Below are 18,225 nucleotides of genomic sequence, written 5' to 3' on the forward strand. Positions count from 1 at the left end.
ATTGGCTACCAACACTTCAAACTAGGAAGCCTTGGGAGCCATTTTATGACTCAGTAAAGTAGAAGAGGGTAGGGTAGGAACATGGTGACCTTCCTAGGATGCTCAGGGGTGTCACAGGGAGTCGGAACGTAAAGAATTTTTAAAATATGTTTTCTGCGGGATTCGAGTAAGGCAAGGAAATCACAGCAGGAAAATGAAAAATGGAGCACGGTGTGGAGTGCTTCGTTTAATTAAGCCCTGGGGGTTTACTTCTGTCACGGGGACTGCCAGTTCCTTGGAGCAAATATAATGATATGGGGGAAAAGGGGGGTGTTCGTGTCTTACCTTCCCCTCCGCTCCGAGGAGCCGCACGTTTTTGGAGGTTTACGTAAAATTTAACTGTGGAGTGGGTGAAGCTTCCCCACACTGTCCAGAGGGCACTACTTCTTTTGGCATTCATGAATTACAATGAGGGGGTCTGTTGTGGACTGGCAGCCTCTGCGAGTACGAAGTTCACAGGCTCTAAATTGGATGGAGGCGCATCGTCCAATTTTTCTTGAGAAGCTTTGCATGGCGCTGGATATGGTTATGTCTGAGGGCCAGTTGCAACAATGAGCCATGGTGCCTACACCATGGACATTGTAGTTTGCTATGGCAAGACGGGATATATGCAGAGTTGAGGCTCTGGCATAGCAAACCTTTTCTTTGCTTGATGGAAGTGAAAGGAGGAAATTTGCTCTCACTTTTATGAAGCAAAGCAGATTTGCTTTAGGGCAAAGGGAGATTGCATGGAGCTGCTGGATTTGTCCAAAAGAAATAATGGGTAACATCAATGGAAGGCTGCAGGTCACAAGGTCACCAAATTACATCCCAACAGTTTGTGCAACATTGAATTCCATGTGTAGGTCATAAATTCACCATAGTTCAATCTAACAGTTTCTGGAACATTCAACAGTACGTGCAGGTCAGAAGTTGACTATTTTATTAAGTTACAACAGTACCTTCTAAATGAAAATAGTAGGTGTGGTTACGCTCCGCACGTGTGATCTTATCCTATCTAGTGAACGTTTCAAACATTTTTTATTAATCAATCAGAAACACAGCTTTTCCCGATAGTAATATGCACATTAGTTTACATTACATAATGTTGTTTATCACCCAATCAGTTATTGATTTCTGAAAAAAAGCTTGTTTTCCACCTTTGTGAATTTACACATGTTACATGGTCTTGTGTGTAATGTATAGGGATGAATTGGGGTGTAATATCGGGTGGGGTAATGTACAAGAAATGTCCTTTTGCAGATTGAAGCTTGTGGGAAAATACTGGAGGGAAGGGGGGGCTTTAACACAGACATGCTTTATTAACTTCAGTGAGACGAAAAAAATTAAATGTTACTCCCACACTTCATGTATTGGTTTGTGCACAGTTGTGAAGCTCACCTGAATATAAGTTAAGGTATTGTGATGCATCCTACTCGTGCTGCACCTGCGTATATCACAGGGGCGGAAGATCGAGAGACTGAGAATGACAAGTCATTTGAGCCCCCCCTCCTTCGTCCCAGTCTCTAACAGTTTTTGTCCCGTGGTTTGTAAAAGAAAGGTAACAGTTGCCCGTGTGCGTTAACCAGCACTGGGCTGCTAGGGGCATCTGACGGGCAGACAGAAAGTCACCATTGATTTCTATGCTATATAAAAAAAGACGCACACAGGGGCATATTATGAAGGAAGTGGCGAAGAGAGATGTTAGCGATCTTGGCTTAATGTGTCTTTCTGCCACTTCGGAAATGCGAGGCTGCACTATATTAACAAGGATATGGTGGAGCCTTGTGTTTATCACCGCAATGATGCTAAGTTTCAGAACTTAACGCCAAAGTTAGCACCCTTGTACCAGAGTGTAAGGGTGTCTGCGAGCAGGGAGGTTTGTTTATGTACAGGAAGGTGTCCCTTTCTGCACAAAAACAAACCTAAAATGCTAGTTTGTAATTTACATGTGTGCTGTTTCATGCAGCGCAGATGCAAGTTACAAAACAGCATTTTGAAAAAATGCGGTTACCATGTGCACTTATGGAGATTCAAGAACCTTTGTTGTGGCTATAGGGGCTTGAGAATACACCCATATATCATTAAAAAGATTATACCTTCCTGTTTACAATACTGCATGGAAATTGCCTGAGTAAAATTATGACTTTAACAGTAATTTCAGGGTCATTGTGGGAGTGCATGGATAGTACCTGAGGGAATCCATCAGTGCTTTTGTACTGCCGTAATCATTAATTAAGTGCAAAAATACAAATGGGGGATTGCATAATTCTGTTGCTAATGTCTTATTTCTTGATCTCTGTATACCACAGCCTCCGTGATTGCATAAAACATTACCCAGTTTATACATTTAACTACCTTGAAATTACTTTTATTCATGAATTGCATTCTTTGTTTTTGCATGTTTGCTGTCAAAATGAAGATAAGTAAGTTTTATTAACAGCAAACCAAACTTTCTTTTGATCTATATTCTTTAGTTTATACACAAGTTAAATTAAACGGCAAATCTAACTTTCTGCTCCTCATTTAAACAGTTTTTTAAAATAAACTCCATTAGCTACTGTTAATCCCACGCTCAGTGTGCTTTTGAAAAACAATTATCTTCTTCCAAATAACCGCAAGTGCTCTGACCTACAAGCTGTTTCCGGTCCAAGGAAGACATGGCTTGGCAGTTCGGGCTGGACTGTTCCCATGAGGCACAGGGTCAGACTGATTTGCATATAGCCATGTCTGAACTGGGGTGGCAGAGTGGGCTAAAGAACGGTGATGGATCAAACCCAGATCTTTTGACTGGGTGTGAGTATTTGATTGATTCAGATGCTCCGTCCATCACCACCCCCTTTTGTACCGCTGACCTACAAGCAGGCGTCCCGTACAGAGCAACTCTTTCACAACGTTTAACATGTATCACCACTGTCTTTTCTCCTCCCCCACATGCGCTTGAAGATAGTTTGGTCTGGCCTTCCATTCCTACTTTGAAAACATACATTAATATCGAACATTAACAGAAAACGCTGTTGTGTTTCAACAACAAGCGGGTCTCATATAACCTTGTGTGACCTTCAAATAACAGGTGGCTAAATTAGCATATGACATTGATTTAGTCTTCTATGGAAATCTCCCACTACATTTTACACAATTTATACACCAATTATTTCATCAGTCTGAAACTCAAGGGCTACCACCTTTTTTTAAACTATCCCACTCCCACCTTGTAATCTCTTTACAGACTATTTTGTAGTAATACCGAATTTCATTCATTGTAACTTTGCAAGCACATTTGGTGGGTCTTTTGGTGCTCCTTCCTTGTTTACGGACAAGTCATTCTATAGCTCCTACTACGAAATGACTGCCCGTCCACTACATCACCCCCATCCATGACAAATGGAGGTATACCGTGGACGAATGCTACAACTTTTCAATTGCTTGTCATCGCTTAAATTTCCGCTATGTTTACTGCACCTGTGTTAGGCCTGTTTTTTAATGTCTCCCGTGCCACTATGAATGCGACCTCCAAGTCTGCCTCTCTACTACTTCCATGATCCCCTGGATTATGCACTGTTCCTGCGTCACTTGCTGGCTCATGACCAGGACTGTTCTGGAGACACACGCTTGATGGATGCGTTTTATAATGCAATAAGGGGAAGATGGAGTACATGTGCTCATATGGAGAGCCTCTTGCAGCAGACTATCATCGAATATCATGCAAGTTGCCCTGACATGCTCCTGCTTGCTGAACATTTTGATGACCATGTGTGTTCTTTCGACTTGCTAAATTGGATGGCCACCCTCTATGCTTGGTGAGAGGTGCAGATGACCTTTTGGAACTGATTGAATTTCATGTTGCTTCTGATTTCTTGAGCTTCAATAAATCTCCATAAGTGCACATGGTAACAGGATTTGACGAGCTCTTATTTCTACACTTTAAGAACACAGTTTTTTTCATTTTCTCTTTTTGCTTTTCCTTCCATTTTGGATTTTCGGACATTGACTTTCTTTACGAATTCCCCTTTACAGACTTGGTTACTCTCTTATAAAGTTTCCACTCTCTTTGCCTGGTTGTTACAGAGGGAGTCGAAGAAACGGGCGACTTGCAGTTGGTGACTTTACTATCTATATTAAAAGTTATATAGTCTGCAGACAAACTCTTAGATGTTCTATTTTATAATACCAGTTCTTTTTAGCTGAGAGAGAAAAGTAACTTAAGATTGTCCTTTCTCTATTCTCTTTTTTTGATAACATCTCCCTTTATCAGATATCAATTCACTACTATACTGATTATAATCCTATCATACACTTTCTTTTTTGGTATGGCACATATACTGCACATTACGTCATGTACTTTAAAATACATTTTTAAAAATGTATCATGTCTGTGTCATATGTTACAAACACATTACTGATGGTTAATTCCTTTCCCACCATGTTTTTAACGTCATTTGCTTGCCACATGTTCACTACCCACCAACTACTAACAATCTTGAGCCTAAGCAAATGCAAATCAGAAACTCTTTTCAAGTTACAGTGACAGTGTGACCGTATTACTATTACAATGCATATATCTTCAGTGCCTTTTCGTAGTGACAGCATACTTAAAAGAAGCATACAACTACATGTATACCTGTGTTTTATAGTTATCACATCTTTCAATATATAACTCGTGTGAAAATACATGTTCAAGCATAGACATACCTAGCAAAATTAAATGTTAACACCAATCGTCGAGCAATGTAAATTAGAGAAATATGTCAGTTGCAACTGTGAGGCACATTAACAAGCCCCTATCACCACCACAATGTCACTTTCACTAATGTTGTGGTGGCAATAGCGGACTCGTCTTATTAACAAGGCAGCATTAAGCCACTTAACGTAGCTTAACACTGCCCCCTTTCATACTCTGATTAGTGTGAAAGGGGTGTCCAGTGGGTATTGTGTGGGGCATTGCACCTCAACACCCATTCATTTTAATGCTGCATCCTATTAATAAGTGCAGCATTAATGGGAGGCAAGGCCAAAGTTAAGATCAGAAAAACCCTGGTCTTAATTTAGCGAACCGAGCAGAAATTGTTTATTTCTCCTCGTTTTTGCTTTTTACATTGTTACCCCAAGGGCCCAAGGTGAGCTGGCTCCCTGTTTGGAAACACAGGAACATGAAGGTTTCTGGAGAAGTTTCAAGTGACGTGGTGGGTGCATAATGTGAGAGCTTGAGACCCTCGGAAGGTGTGCCCAGTGATCTTGGATACACGGAGAAGTGAGACTCCGACACGCTGGGTGCGTGTCATGGTGCACAGGAGGCATTGGTGAAGAGTGCCTGGTCAACGTGTGCTTCAAAGTTAAAGTGAGTCTTGGACGTGCTTGGTGCATGTTGTGGTGCACCGCAGGTGTTGGTGAAGAGCGCCTGGTCAGCATGTGCATCAAAGGTGAAGTGAGACTCTGACCCACAGGGTGCATGTCGTGGTGCACCTCAGGCGCTGGTGAAGAGCGCCTGGTCAGCATGTGCATCGGAGGCGAAGGGAATCTCGGACACGCAGGGTGTGTGTCGGGTTGCACCGGAGGTGATGGTGAAGAGTGCCTGGTCATCGAGTGCACCGGAGGAGAAGTAAGGCTCGGACACAGTGAGCGTGTCGTGGTGCAGCCAAAGGCATTGGTGAAGTGCACCTGGACATCGGGGCACAGGAGTTGGAGTAAGTCTCAGTGAAGCAGTGTGCGTGCTTTGGTGCAACCTAGGACTATGGAGGTGATCGGCTGATCATTGTGTGCACCAGAAGAAAGTGAGTCTCTGCAGTGTGGTGTGCTTGTTTTCATGCCAACTGAGACTTCAGGAAGGAGGGCCTGGTGAGCGTGCACTCAGAGTCGACGTGTAGTCCCATCAGCATTGTGTGTGCGGTTTGGAGAGTGCTGTAGAGAACGTGCACCCGGAGTAATGTAATCTCAGAGGCATGGGGTATGTGTGCCCTGCAGCCACCTGATATCTTCCTAACAGTCGCAGCCCGGACAGGAGACTCGGAGAAGCTGAGCAGCCAGGCTGAGCGGCCGAGGCCCACTGAGAAAGTTATGCAAGGAAGGCCCCGTTCGCTGAAGGAGGAGAGGAGAGTGGGATTGCACCCCCAGATAACATGGATCACTATGTGGGTGGGGTGCGGGCTCAGAGGGACAATCTCTTGGCCTCTCATTCCTTCTGGCGACGCAAGCCTTTGCTTCGGCTCAGATTGGGGCCTGTACTGACCAAAGGAGTGGCAGTACTAGGGCCCGAGTGAGAAGCTGTACTTTATGTCATGGTTGATACGTGTGGGGGCGGCAACTGTTATCGAAAAGGCTGATTGTCGTAACATACATTGCCAATATTGCTGCTAACAAACTACGCATTACATTATTCCTTCATTGCAAAGTACATGATTGTAGCGGTGCGCATCACGTTATTTCTTCAGTATAAAGTACTTGATTGGAGTGTGACGCATTGCATTATTCCTTCATTGCATAGTACATGATTGTAGCAGTACGCATTGCATTATTTCTCCTATTGCAAGGTACTGGTGTGTATCGTTATGCATTGTAGTATTTCTCCTTTGCCAAGCACAGGATTTTATCATTATGCAATGCACTATTGTTTGTCCACTGCAACATGTGTGATTCTAGCATTACGACCAGCATAACATTTGGAAAGCGGTGGTTGGGATTTGAACCTACCAGCCAGCCGGAACGAATATAACCCTTTATTATGTGTTGGCTTTTGTATCGTGTGGTATGATCGTCTATCTTTTTCTTTAAAGTTTATACTTGTTTTATCAAACTTGTGTGGAGTCCATTTGTGGTGTCACCAGTGGGTTGCTGTGAGTGTGGTTGCACATACTGTAAACTTGTGCCTTGGAGATAGGCCTCGCTGCTCGTGCCAAGCTACTAAGGGGGTGAACAGGGCTATCTCAAAAGGTGTCCTTACTTGGCCTAATTTTAAGTGAGGAGTCCCGGGTCTCGCATTTGGTGACAGCGGTGCGGGACTGGGACTCAAGCTTCCAACAGTAAACTTATGACCTGCACATGGCATTCAATGTTGCACAAACTGTTGGGATGAAATTTGGTGAACTTGTGACCTGCGGCTTCTGTTCATGTTACCCAGTATTCCTTTTTAACAAAGCCAGCAGCTCCATGCAAGCTCCCTTTGCCCAAAAGCAAATCTGCTTTGCTTCATAAAAGTGAGAGAAAATTTCCTCCTTTCACTTCCATCAAGTGAAGCAAAGGGTTGCTATGCTAGTGCTGCAACTCTGCATAGATCCCGTCGTACCATAGCAAACTACAATGTCCATGGTGTAGGCACCACGGTACATTGTTACAACCGGTCCTTGGACATAACCATACCCAGCGCTATGCAAAGCTTCTCAAGAAAAATTGTACTATAAGCCTCCTTCCAATTTAAAGCCCGTGAACATCGTACTCCCAGAAGCCGCCAATCCACAACAGACCCCCGCATTTTAATTCATAAATGCAGAAAGAAGTAGCGCGCCCGGGACCGAGTGGGAAAGCTTCACCCCTCTGCACTTGAACTTTACATATACCTACAAAAACGTGCAGCTCCTCTGTGATGGAGCAAGGTTTCATAAAGAGACTTGCTTGGATGCAATAATCTCTAATAACATGTAATATTGTAACCAAAATGTTTCATAAATTACTAATTATGCATTAAACACTCTCTATCATAAGCTGTGGGAAGCTTGAATATGTGTTTTACTAACAAGTAACTCGAGTGTATTAAAATGGCCGCCGTAAAATGCAGGAATCTTCTGCGAATGCATCTACTATATCTACGTAATATAACGCCTATCGCTTTGGTGCGAATTCTTTGCATCAGCGGAGTAGCACTTAAAATGGCTGCTTGAAACTCACATGTTAATGCACATGCTATGTGCAAACTAATCCTTGCATGTATTACTAAATTTGCTAATGCCATAGATAAAATAAATTAAGGGAATTAGAGTAGGAACAAGTGGTATACAGTGCATTCATTTATTTTCTTATTCTAACATGTTCTTCTTTGACTTCATTATTAGTTCATATTTGGGCCTGGAGGGTGACTGGAAACGATTCCATGATGAAATATCGATTACAAAAACATCGTCCTACAAAAATATTGTCACAAATATATCATCTACAAAAATATCGTCATCATATACTTAAACAAGGATTGACACAAATATCAATATTTTTTTATCGACTACCCTAATATCGTTAACACTTATATCGACTACTTAAATATCGGCTACTACATTATCGACATTCTTTAAAATAACATTACCTTCTACATTAATATCGACAACACTAACATCGACTACCTCTCTACTTATATAAATATACAAATAATATCACCCTATTCTTAACAACCAAATATACACAATACCTTTATATTGTTCACATTTTTATAATTATTTAATGTAAAAAAATACTTTTCGCACATATAGGTATTAACAATACATATTATTTATTTATATATAAAAAAAAATATTGTTTAGTAATAAATACATTAACAAACACTATCATACACTCCTATTGGATAACTTTAAAGCACATTTCACTAATTTGTACATTTTAAAAATGTCCTTCTATTAAATAAATCATATATAATACTTTTTACTATTTAAATTAGCTAACAATTATTGATGCAACAAACTCTTTCCAAAATAACGGCTTTTAAATTCAAAATAATTTTCTCAACCAATGATTTTAAATTATATTTATTTGAACCAATCAAATGCTACCATTAATTAACTCACTACTATAAATACAATTACAAACTTAACTTAATTTACCTTTTTTGGCCCACACTTGGAGAAAAACGGTTACCTTGCTGAAGAGAAGAGAATACACACCTACTACAACAACTACAACACTGCATACTACAATTCAAGTAAGTGAAATCCCATTTCATTTATCATTCAAACCTGTAGAAAACTACCTGAACTCCCTAATGTAAAAACCTGGTCTTCTTTTCTGTTAAAATACACCTACAAAAACCTATCAACAACCACCATAAATTAATAATTAAATGAAATTATGAAGTGCCTTTTCCATGTCTACTTAGATAGCTGTAAAATATTTGACAAATATTAAAGTAAACTTGCAATAGACTTCATATGTTATTAACGACTATTATCCTAATACAATAAATAACACAAATATTTTTTTTTTTACAGATTATACAAACTTCATCTACCAATCTACAACTACACTACCAACATCTTCTACTACATTAAGTAAGTATAGTCACTGTATCTATTAAAAATCTGAAAGTAAAAACAAACAACTATAACACAAAATCATTTTTTTGTATTATTCTTTACCACAACTACAGAACATTAAAGAGAGAAACTCAAGAAAGAAAAACAAGAATTATATAATTAGCAGGAAAACAACATTGTAAGTACGTTTTTGCACTTTTTCCTTCTCATATACACATCTCAAAAAATGTTTTTCACTTATAATAAAAATACATATATATGTCTCCACAGATCTACCTTAGACATGGCAACTGGAGCTACTTTTATTACTTCTCAAAAAGGGAAAATAATGCTGAGCTACATGGGTTACACCTACACCAAAGAAAGAATCAAAGGGAATAAGACCCATTGGAAATGTAGTAAATATTACTCAAGTGCATGCTATGGTAGAGCAACTACTGTTGATAACAATGTTGTAAATGTACGTGAGCATAACCACCGACCCAATGTAAGAGAAGTCGAAGTAAGAGAAGCACTAGAGACATTGAGAGATGCTAGTACAGGCTCACAAGAAACAAGCACTAGTATTTTGAAAAATGTTTTAAGCAAAGTGCCAGAACATGTAACAGGACAGTTACTTTCAATCCCCAACTTGAAAAGATTAATAGCTAAAACAAAACGTGCTTCTGATCCAACTCCACCAACCCCTGAAACTTTTCAAGACATAAAAATATATCCTGAATATACTATTACACACAATGAAGATAAATTCTTAATGTATGATAACCACAGTCATGACAAACGAATTTTACTTTTTGCAACAAATAGCAATTTGCAAAAACTAAAATCATGTGAAACCTGGATGATGGACGGAACTTTTAAAGTATGTCCCAAACCTTTCTATCAACTTTACACCATCCATGGTGAATATCAAGAAACAAATATCCCTTTAATTTATACTCCGCTGCCAATAAAACAAATGCTACCTACGTAGAAATTTTAACAACTATCAAAGAATTTACAGATAATTACTATCCACAAAGAATCATAATTGACTTTGAAATAGCCATGATTCAAGCTATCCTTAAAATATATCCCCACACCTCAATACAAGGGTGTTATTATCACTACAACCAAAGTATATGGAGACACTTACAAAAATCTACTTTAAGCATTGAATATTCAACAAACAGAAACTTTGCTTATCAGATTAAAAAGTTAATTGCATTGGCATATGTGCCAACAACAGAAGTTGCTAACTACTACAATGTACTACTTGACAGCCCTTTGTACCACACCAATGAGAAAAAATTAACTCCCTTCTTAGACTATTTTGAAGATACCTGGGTGGGAAGATTACATCGTTCAGGCCACCGCAGACAACCAAAATCTCAAATTCCATGGTGGAATGTGTATGCTAGTACTATAGCACAGAAAGCAAAAACTAACAACGCAGTCAAAGGTTGGCATAATGCCTTCCAAGCCACTTTAGGAAGAACACAACCCACACTTTATAAACTAATCCAAAGCATAAAAAAAGAACAAAGCTACCAAGAACTCAGAATACAGCAATCTCTATCTAAAATCGGCCCTAAACTAAGTAAACAAACATTAAATATGTACGAATACCTACAGCAAAAAACCAGAATGTACCCAAGTATCGAAGGTCTAGAATACTTAGACCTAATAGCAAAATCCATCCTTTAACAATCAATACCTAAAAACGTTGCAAATAATAAATAAAGCAAACATTTTTTTTCAATATAGTTAAATTATGTCATGTAAAAATAAATGTAATATATTATTACAAGACATAATAAAACGACATTAAACAAAATTGTACAATATGGCACATTCCACCCCAAAATTTAAAATAATAATAACTTACGGTTCTGCTGCTGTAGAATATATTCCAAGAAGATTGTTTCCACACGAATAGAACAAAAATCAATCCATATAGTTTATAAAAATCCCCACAAAATGCAAAAATACAACTGTTTTATAAGGGTCCCACGTCGCAATCCTCTGGAGAATGGAACCATTAAAAACCCGAAAAATAATAACGAGAACAAAGCTCAAAAAGTCCCGAAAAATCAGGAAATGTAATTAAACATTTACCTGTATTTAAAAAAAAATGAGATAAAATCCATCTGCTCACCAAAACGAACACCTGTAAATAAATACAAACAAAACCCACCCACAATACATACGAAAGACACAAAGCCTAAACATAACATATAAAACATAGGAAAACACCTGAAGTAATCCATTAATACAATACATAAACCTTAGTTTCATTAGAAATACCTAACAAAGTACGTTATCAATAACGACCTGAAATAACACGTACTTATCACATAAACTGTAAATCACAACACATATCGACACGTACACACTACAACTAGCTCTCACATACCTTAAAATGTAGTTAAAATTAATGTAAAATAAACTTACCTTCACCAACACGAAGCAGCTCCCAACCGCGAGGTTCCGTTTTCTGAAATGACCCAAACAACGATGTCGATAGACAAAAAAGTGAAGTTCCAAAAACAAAATGGCAGCAGAATAAAAACAAAAATAGGACTAAATACCCAATTTTTTTTTTAAAAATGATGATAAATAGCATTTTTTATTCCATGTTTACTAATAATTTTCTTATTATTCTGAAAAAACATATGAATAATGTGTAAAATATACAATAATATTTTTAATATAATTATGTATGAATTAATTATTGTATATTAAAATATGTTTCTGATTGTTAAATATTTTTTTGTAATGTACAAAAACATTCACTATTTTATGTACATATTTGTGGAAAATACAATTACATGTAAATTAATTAACATATTAAATTTTAATAAATAAATTTAAAATTTAATTTACCAATTACTGTAATATAAAAATGTATTTATGGCAAAAATTGCAATGTAAATTGTACACAAATATGTTTTTAATTTGTATTCAAATTATATAAATGTTTGCATCAAAAAATGAAAGTATGAATAAAAAATGATTGTACAAAACTAAATAACTATTTTACTTAATAAATGTTGAAACTTGTGATATGTATGTAAAAATGTTAAAAAAAATTATTAATTGTTTATTTTTTAAAATAATATTACAACATTACATATATTATTATTATTATAACTTTAAAATACATTTTTTTAAAGAAATATATTTTTAAATTTAAATAAAATCATATAATATAAAATATATATAAAACATAACTCATTGAAAATACTTCAGAGTAATCAACAATAAATCACTATTTTAACTCCAATCCAACATAAGTCAGGGAAAGTGCTGGACAGTAAACCATAATAATTTACTATTCTAACTCCAATCCAACATAAGTCAGGGAAAGTGCTGGACAGTAAACCATAATAATTTACTATTCTAACTCCAATCCAACATAAGTCAGAGAAAGTGCTGGACAGTAAACCATAATAATTTAATATTCTAACTCCAATCCAACATAAGTCAGGGAAAGTGCTGGACAGTAAACCATAATAATTTACTATTCTAACTCCAAATCAACATAAGTCAGGGAAAGTGCTGGGCAGTAAACCATAATAATTTACTATTCTAACTCCAATCCAACATAAGTCAGGGAAAGTGCTGGACAGTAAACCATAATAATTTACTATTCTAACTCCAAATATAACATTACTCAGGGAAAGTGCTGGATAATAAAGCATAATAATTTACTATTCTAACTCCAATCTAACATAAGTCAGGGAAAGTGCTGGACAGTAAACCATAATAATTTACTATTCTAACTCCAAATATAACATTACTCAGGGAAAGTTCTGGATAGTAAACCATAATAATTTACTATTCTAACTCCAATCCAACATAAGTCAGGGAAAGTGCTGGACAGTAAACCATAATAATTTACTAGTCTAACTCCAATCCAACATAAGTCAGGGAAAGTGCTGGATAGTAAACAATAATAATTTACTATTCTAACTCCAATCCTACATAAGTCAGGGAAAGTGCTGGACAGTAAACCATAATAATTTACTATTCTAACTCCAATCCAACATAAGTCAGGGAAAGTGCTGGACAGTAAACCATAATAATTTACTAGTCTAACTCCAATCCAACATAAGTCAGGGAAAGTGCTGGACAGTAAACCATAATACTTTACTATTCTAACTCCAATCCAACATAAGTCAGGGAAAGTGCTGGACAGTAAATCATAATAATTTACTATTCTAACTCCAATCCAACATAAGTCAGGGAAAGTGCTGGATAGTAAACCATAATAATTTACTATTCTAACTCCAATCCAACATAAGTCAGGGAAACTGCTGGACAGTAAACTTTAATAATTTACTAGTCTAACTCCAATCCAACATAAGTCAGGGAAAGTGCTGGACAGTAAACCATAATAATTTACTATTCTAACTCCAATCCTACATAAGTCAGGGAAAGTGCTGGACAGTAAACCATAATAATTTACTATTCTAACTCCAATCCAACATAAGTCAGGGAAAGTGCTGGACAGTAAACCATAATAATTTACTATTCTAACTCCAATCCAACATAAGTCAGGGAAAGTGCTGGACAGTAAACCATAATAATTTACTATTCTAACTCCAAATATAACATTACTCAGGGAAAGTGCTGGATAATAAACCATAATAATTTACTATTCTAACTCCAATCCAAAAAAATTCAGGGAAAGTGCTGGACAGTAAACCATACAAATTTACTGTTCTAACTCCAAATATAACATTACTCAGGGAAAGTGTTGGATAATAAAGCATAATAATTTTCTATTCTAACTCCAATCCAACATAAGTCAGGGAAAGTGCTGGACAGTAAACCATAATAATTTACTATTCTAACTCCAAATATAACATTACTCAGGGAAAGTTCTGGATAGTAAACCATAATAATTAACTATTCTAACTCCAATCCTACATAAGTCAGGGAAAGTGCTGGACAGTAAACCATAATAATTTACTATTCTAACTCCAATCCAACATAAGTCAGGGAAAGTGCTGGACAGTAACCCATAATAATTTACTAGTCTAACTCCAATCCAACATAAGTCAGGGAAAGTGCTGGACAGTAAACCATAATACTTTACTATTCTAACTCCAATCCAACATAAGTCAGGGAAAGTGCTGGACAGTAAACCATAATAATTTACTATTCTAACTCCAATCCAACATAAGTCAGGGAAAGTGCTCGATAGTAAACCATAATAATTTACTATTCTAACTCCAATCCAACATAAGTCAGGGAAACTGCTGGACAGTAAACCTTAATAATTTACTATTCTAACTCCAATCCAACATAAGTCAGGGAAAGTGCTGGACAGTAAACCATAATAATTTACTATTCTAACTCCAATCCTACATAAGTCAGGGAAAGTGCTGGACAGTAAACCATAATAATTTACTATTCTAACTCCAATCCAACATAAGTCAGGGAAAGTGCTGGACAGTAAACCATAATAATTTACTTTTCTAACTCCAATCAAACATAAGTCAGGGAAAGTGCTGGACAGTAAACCATAATAATTTACTATTCTAACTCCAAATATTACATTACTCAGGGAAAGTGCTGGATAATAAACCATAATAATTTACTATTCTAACTCCAATCCAAAAAAATTCAGGGAAAGTGCTGGACAGTAAACCATAATAATGTACTATTCTAACTCCAAATATAACATTACGCAGGGAAAGTGCTGGATAATAAAGCATAATAATTTTCTATTCTAACTCCAATCCAACATAAGTCAGGGAAAGTGCTGGACAGTAAACCATAATAATTGACTATTCTTACTCCAAATATAACATTACTCAGGGAAAGTGCTGGATAGTAAACCATAATAATTTACTATTCTAACTCCAATCCAACATAAGTCAGGGAAAGTGCAGGACTGTAAACCATAATAATTTACTATTCTAACTCCATTGAAACTTAAGTCTGTAAAATGCTGGACAGTACAAAAACACATTTATAGTATTCTAATAAAATAACACTTTTATCTATGATACTACAAAATTAACTATTACATTCCAACTATACAATATTCTAATTTTATATTAACAATAACAAAAATGTATTAGAATTTTTTTTTAAATTTCGAAATTAATATTTTTTTTAAATTAAATTTAAAACTTTATTTAATTTTCCTTTTTTTTTTATTATTTCTTATCATATATTATAACAAAAACAGATATATAAAATTTTAAACAAATAACTTTTTTAAATATTATTAATTGAGAAAATTTCAAATTTAAAATTAAATTTTCAAAAATAAAATGTTTATATTTTGAATTTCGTTATTTTAAAAATTTTAACTTTTTTTTAGAACATTATATTACTTTAATCACACACTTTATCATAAAATTATTACATAATACATAAAATTGCAATCCAAGAAAACTATAATTTCGTTTTCTAATGTTAAATTATTTACATTTAAATTTGCATTTCATATCACTTATTATAATATACTAACCTCTCTTATCCCCTGTATCAACAACAACCCACTACTAAATTTTTTTTATATAAAATTAAATTTACATGTTTTTTTTTTTTTAAATTGCAATTTCGCATTTCAAATTTAAAATTTTAAAATATTTCAATATTGTTACTATTCTATACAAATTATTTACACTATATTTTTAAATTACTACCCACCCTTATCCCCTATAATACCAATAACCCGCTCCTCAAATTTTTACTATTATTATATTTTTTAAATGTTTTTATACACATAATAATACAAATAGACATTTTTATTAATTATTTAAACATAATACATACTTTTAGACACTTATATAACACTTTCAATTATTTTGTCGATATTATATACATCGATATTTTCCTTAACGATATTCTATACAACAATATTTTATTTTGACGATATTTTTGTCATTCTAAAAAAACAATATTTATTTCAACGATATTTACAACTACGATATTTTTGCAAGTCGATATTCTTACCTCGATATTTATGCTAGTCGATATTATCCCGTCGATATTCCTGCTTTATACCACTGGAAACTCCATCTTGGAAAACTATGCGCAAGCACACTGGACGTTGTCTCACTCTGCAGAAATGACATTGAATTCCAGCCAAGGACAGTTTAACCATGAATACGCCTTGGAAATTCACCTCTTGACCCGAAGAGGGGAAGAAGAAGAAATAAAATGTATATACATTGTAGATGAAATCAATATGAAATGCGGGTGGGAATAAAGTTTGGAGAAGCAATATTGAGGGGTGGGAATATTTAACAATAGCCTAAAGAAAAGTACTACATTAGTATAGTATGATGACCTCACCTCATCCCTCTTGTCCAATCAGAATAAGGGTTTTTACGAATATTGAAACATTGAGGGGTGGTACATACACAAAGAATAGTATTACTAAGGTAGGTTTAGTCAGTTAGATGTCAGACTTGTCACAGACCTGTCACAGACCCATCACCGAAGCTGATGGCCGCAGATGCCACTGAGGTCAGATAGGCTAATCGCGCACTCTGAGAGAATCGAGAGAGGCGGAGGGAGAAGAATCGTAGATTGCTGAAGAAGAATCGATCCATCTAGAAGGGGAAATTGATGAGAGTAGAGCCAGAGAGGGGTATAACACTAGCGTTGCACTAGAAGAGGTCACCTGTCCTGTCCTGAACATGTCCTGATCTGTTGGCTCCTTCAGCCGAAGAGTCCTTTCTTTTCAACCCTTGGCCAGGGGTTGGTCCTCACACCATTCTAGGTAAATATACATCTGTGTTATATGTTCTTGTACTGCTCTCTCTCTTCCCACCCTTTTCAGGTGCCGTCTTCAGAAATATTGCTAAAATAATTATTGTGGTTTTGAAATTTTAATCTTTGATTTAAACGTTGCTCATTTTCCCTAAAGAAGCTGGTGTTTTGACATGTATTGATATCTGACTCACAAAATTATTTAGATAAACTTTTCAAACTCTCGTGAGTCTGTGGTCATTTAAATAAATGAAGATAAATGTTATTTTCCTACCTATGCTGCTAACAACCTGATCTATCGACAATAGAAATTGTTATATCCTAGGAGGTGATAGGGTTGGTAAGTTGGTAAAATATTTGGTCTAGAATTAAAATACAAATTATTGATCGGAGCAGTTATTATTGGCTTATTCGTGTGAATGATTATGGGCCAAGGTGAGTATGGCAGTATATGAATAACCTGAGCTGGTAATCTCGCTCCATCTTCAGAGCGGAGTTCAAGTTCAAGTTTGAAATTTGTATAGTGCACTACTCACCCAGAGGGTCTGAAGGCGCTTTAGGGAGAGGGGGTACTTTACTTATCGAATATCCAAGTTTTTAGTTGTTTTCTGAAGGAGAGGTGGTTCTGTGTAAGGCGGAGGTGGGTGGGGAGAGAATTCCAGGTTTTGGCCGCTAAGTAGGAGAAGGATCTTTCCCCCATGGTGGATCTTTGGATGCGTGGAATTGTGGCGAGGGCTTGATTGGACGATCGTAGTTGGCGGGTGGGGGTGTAAAAGGACAGGCGGGTGTTGAGGTATTCGGGTCCTAGGTCGTAGAGGGCTTTGTGTGCGTGGGTGAGGAGACGGAACGTTATTCTCTTGTTGACGGGGAGCCAGTGGAGGTCTTTCAGGTGACCGGAAATATGAGCTTGGCGGGGGATGTCTAGGATGAGTCTGGCTGAGGCGTTTTGGATGCGTTGGAGTTTTTTCTGTAGTTTGGCTGTTGTTCCGGCGTAAAGGGTATTTCCATAGTCCAGTCGACTTGTGACCAGTGCATGGGTGACCGTCATTCTTGTTTCGGTGGGGATCCAACGGAAGATTTTTTTTGAGCATACGTAGGATGTTGAAGCATGATGATGAGACGGCGTTGACTTGTCTGGTCATCGAGAGGGAGGAGTCCAGGATGAAGCCCAGGTTACGTGCGTGGTCTGTTGGTATGGGTGCGGTTCCCAGGGCCGGTGGCCACCATGAGTCGTCCCAGGCGGAGGGGGATGATCCTAAGA

This window comes from Lissotriton vulgaris, chromosome 1_1, assembly GCF_964263255.1.
Source record: "Lissotriton vulgaris chromosome 1_1, aLisVul1.2, whole genome shotgun sequence".
Lineage (NCBI taxonomy): Eukaryota > Metazoa > Chordata > Amphibia > Caudata > Salamandridae > Lissotriton > Lissotriton vulgaris.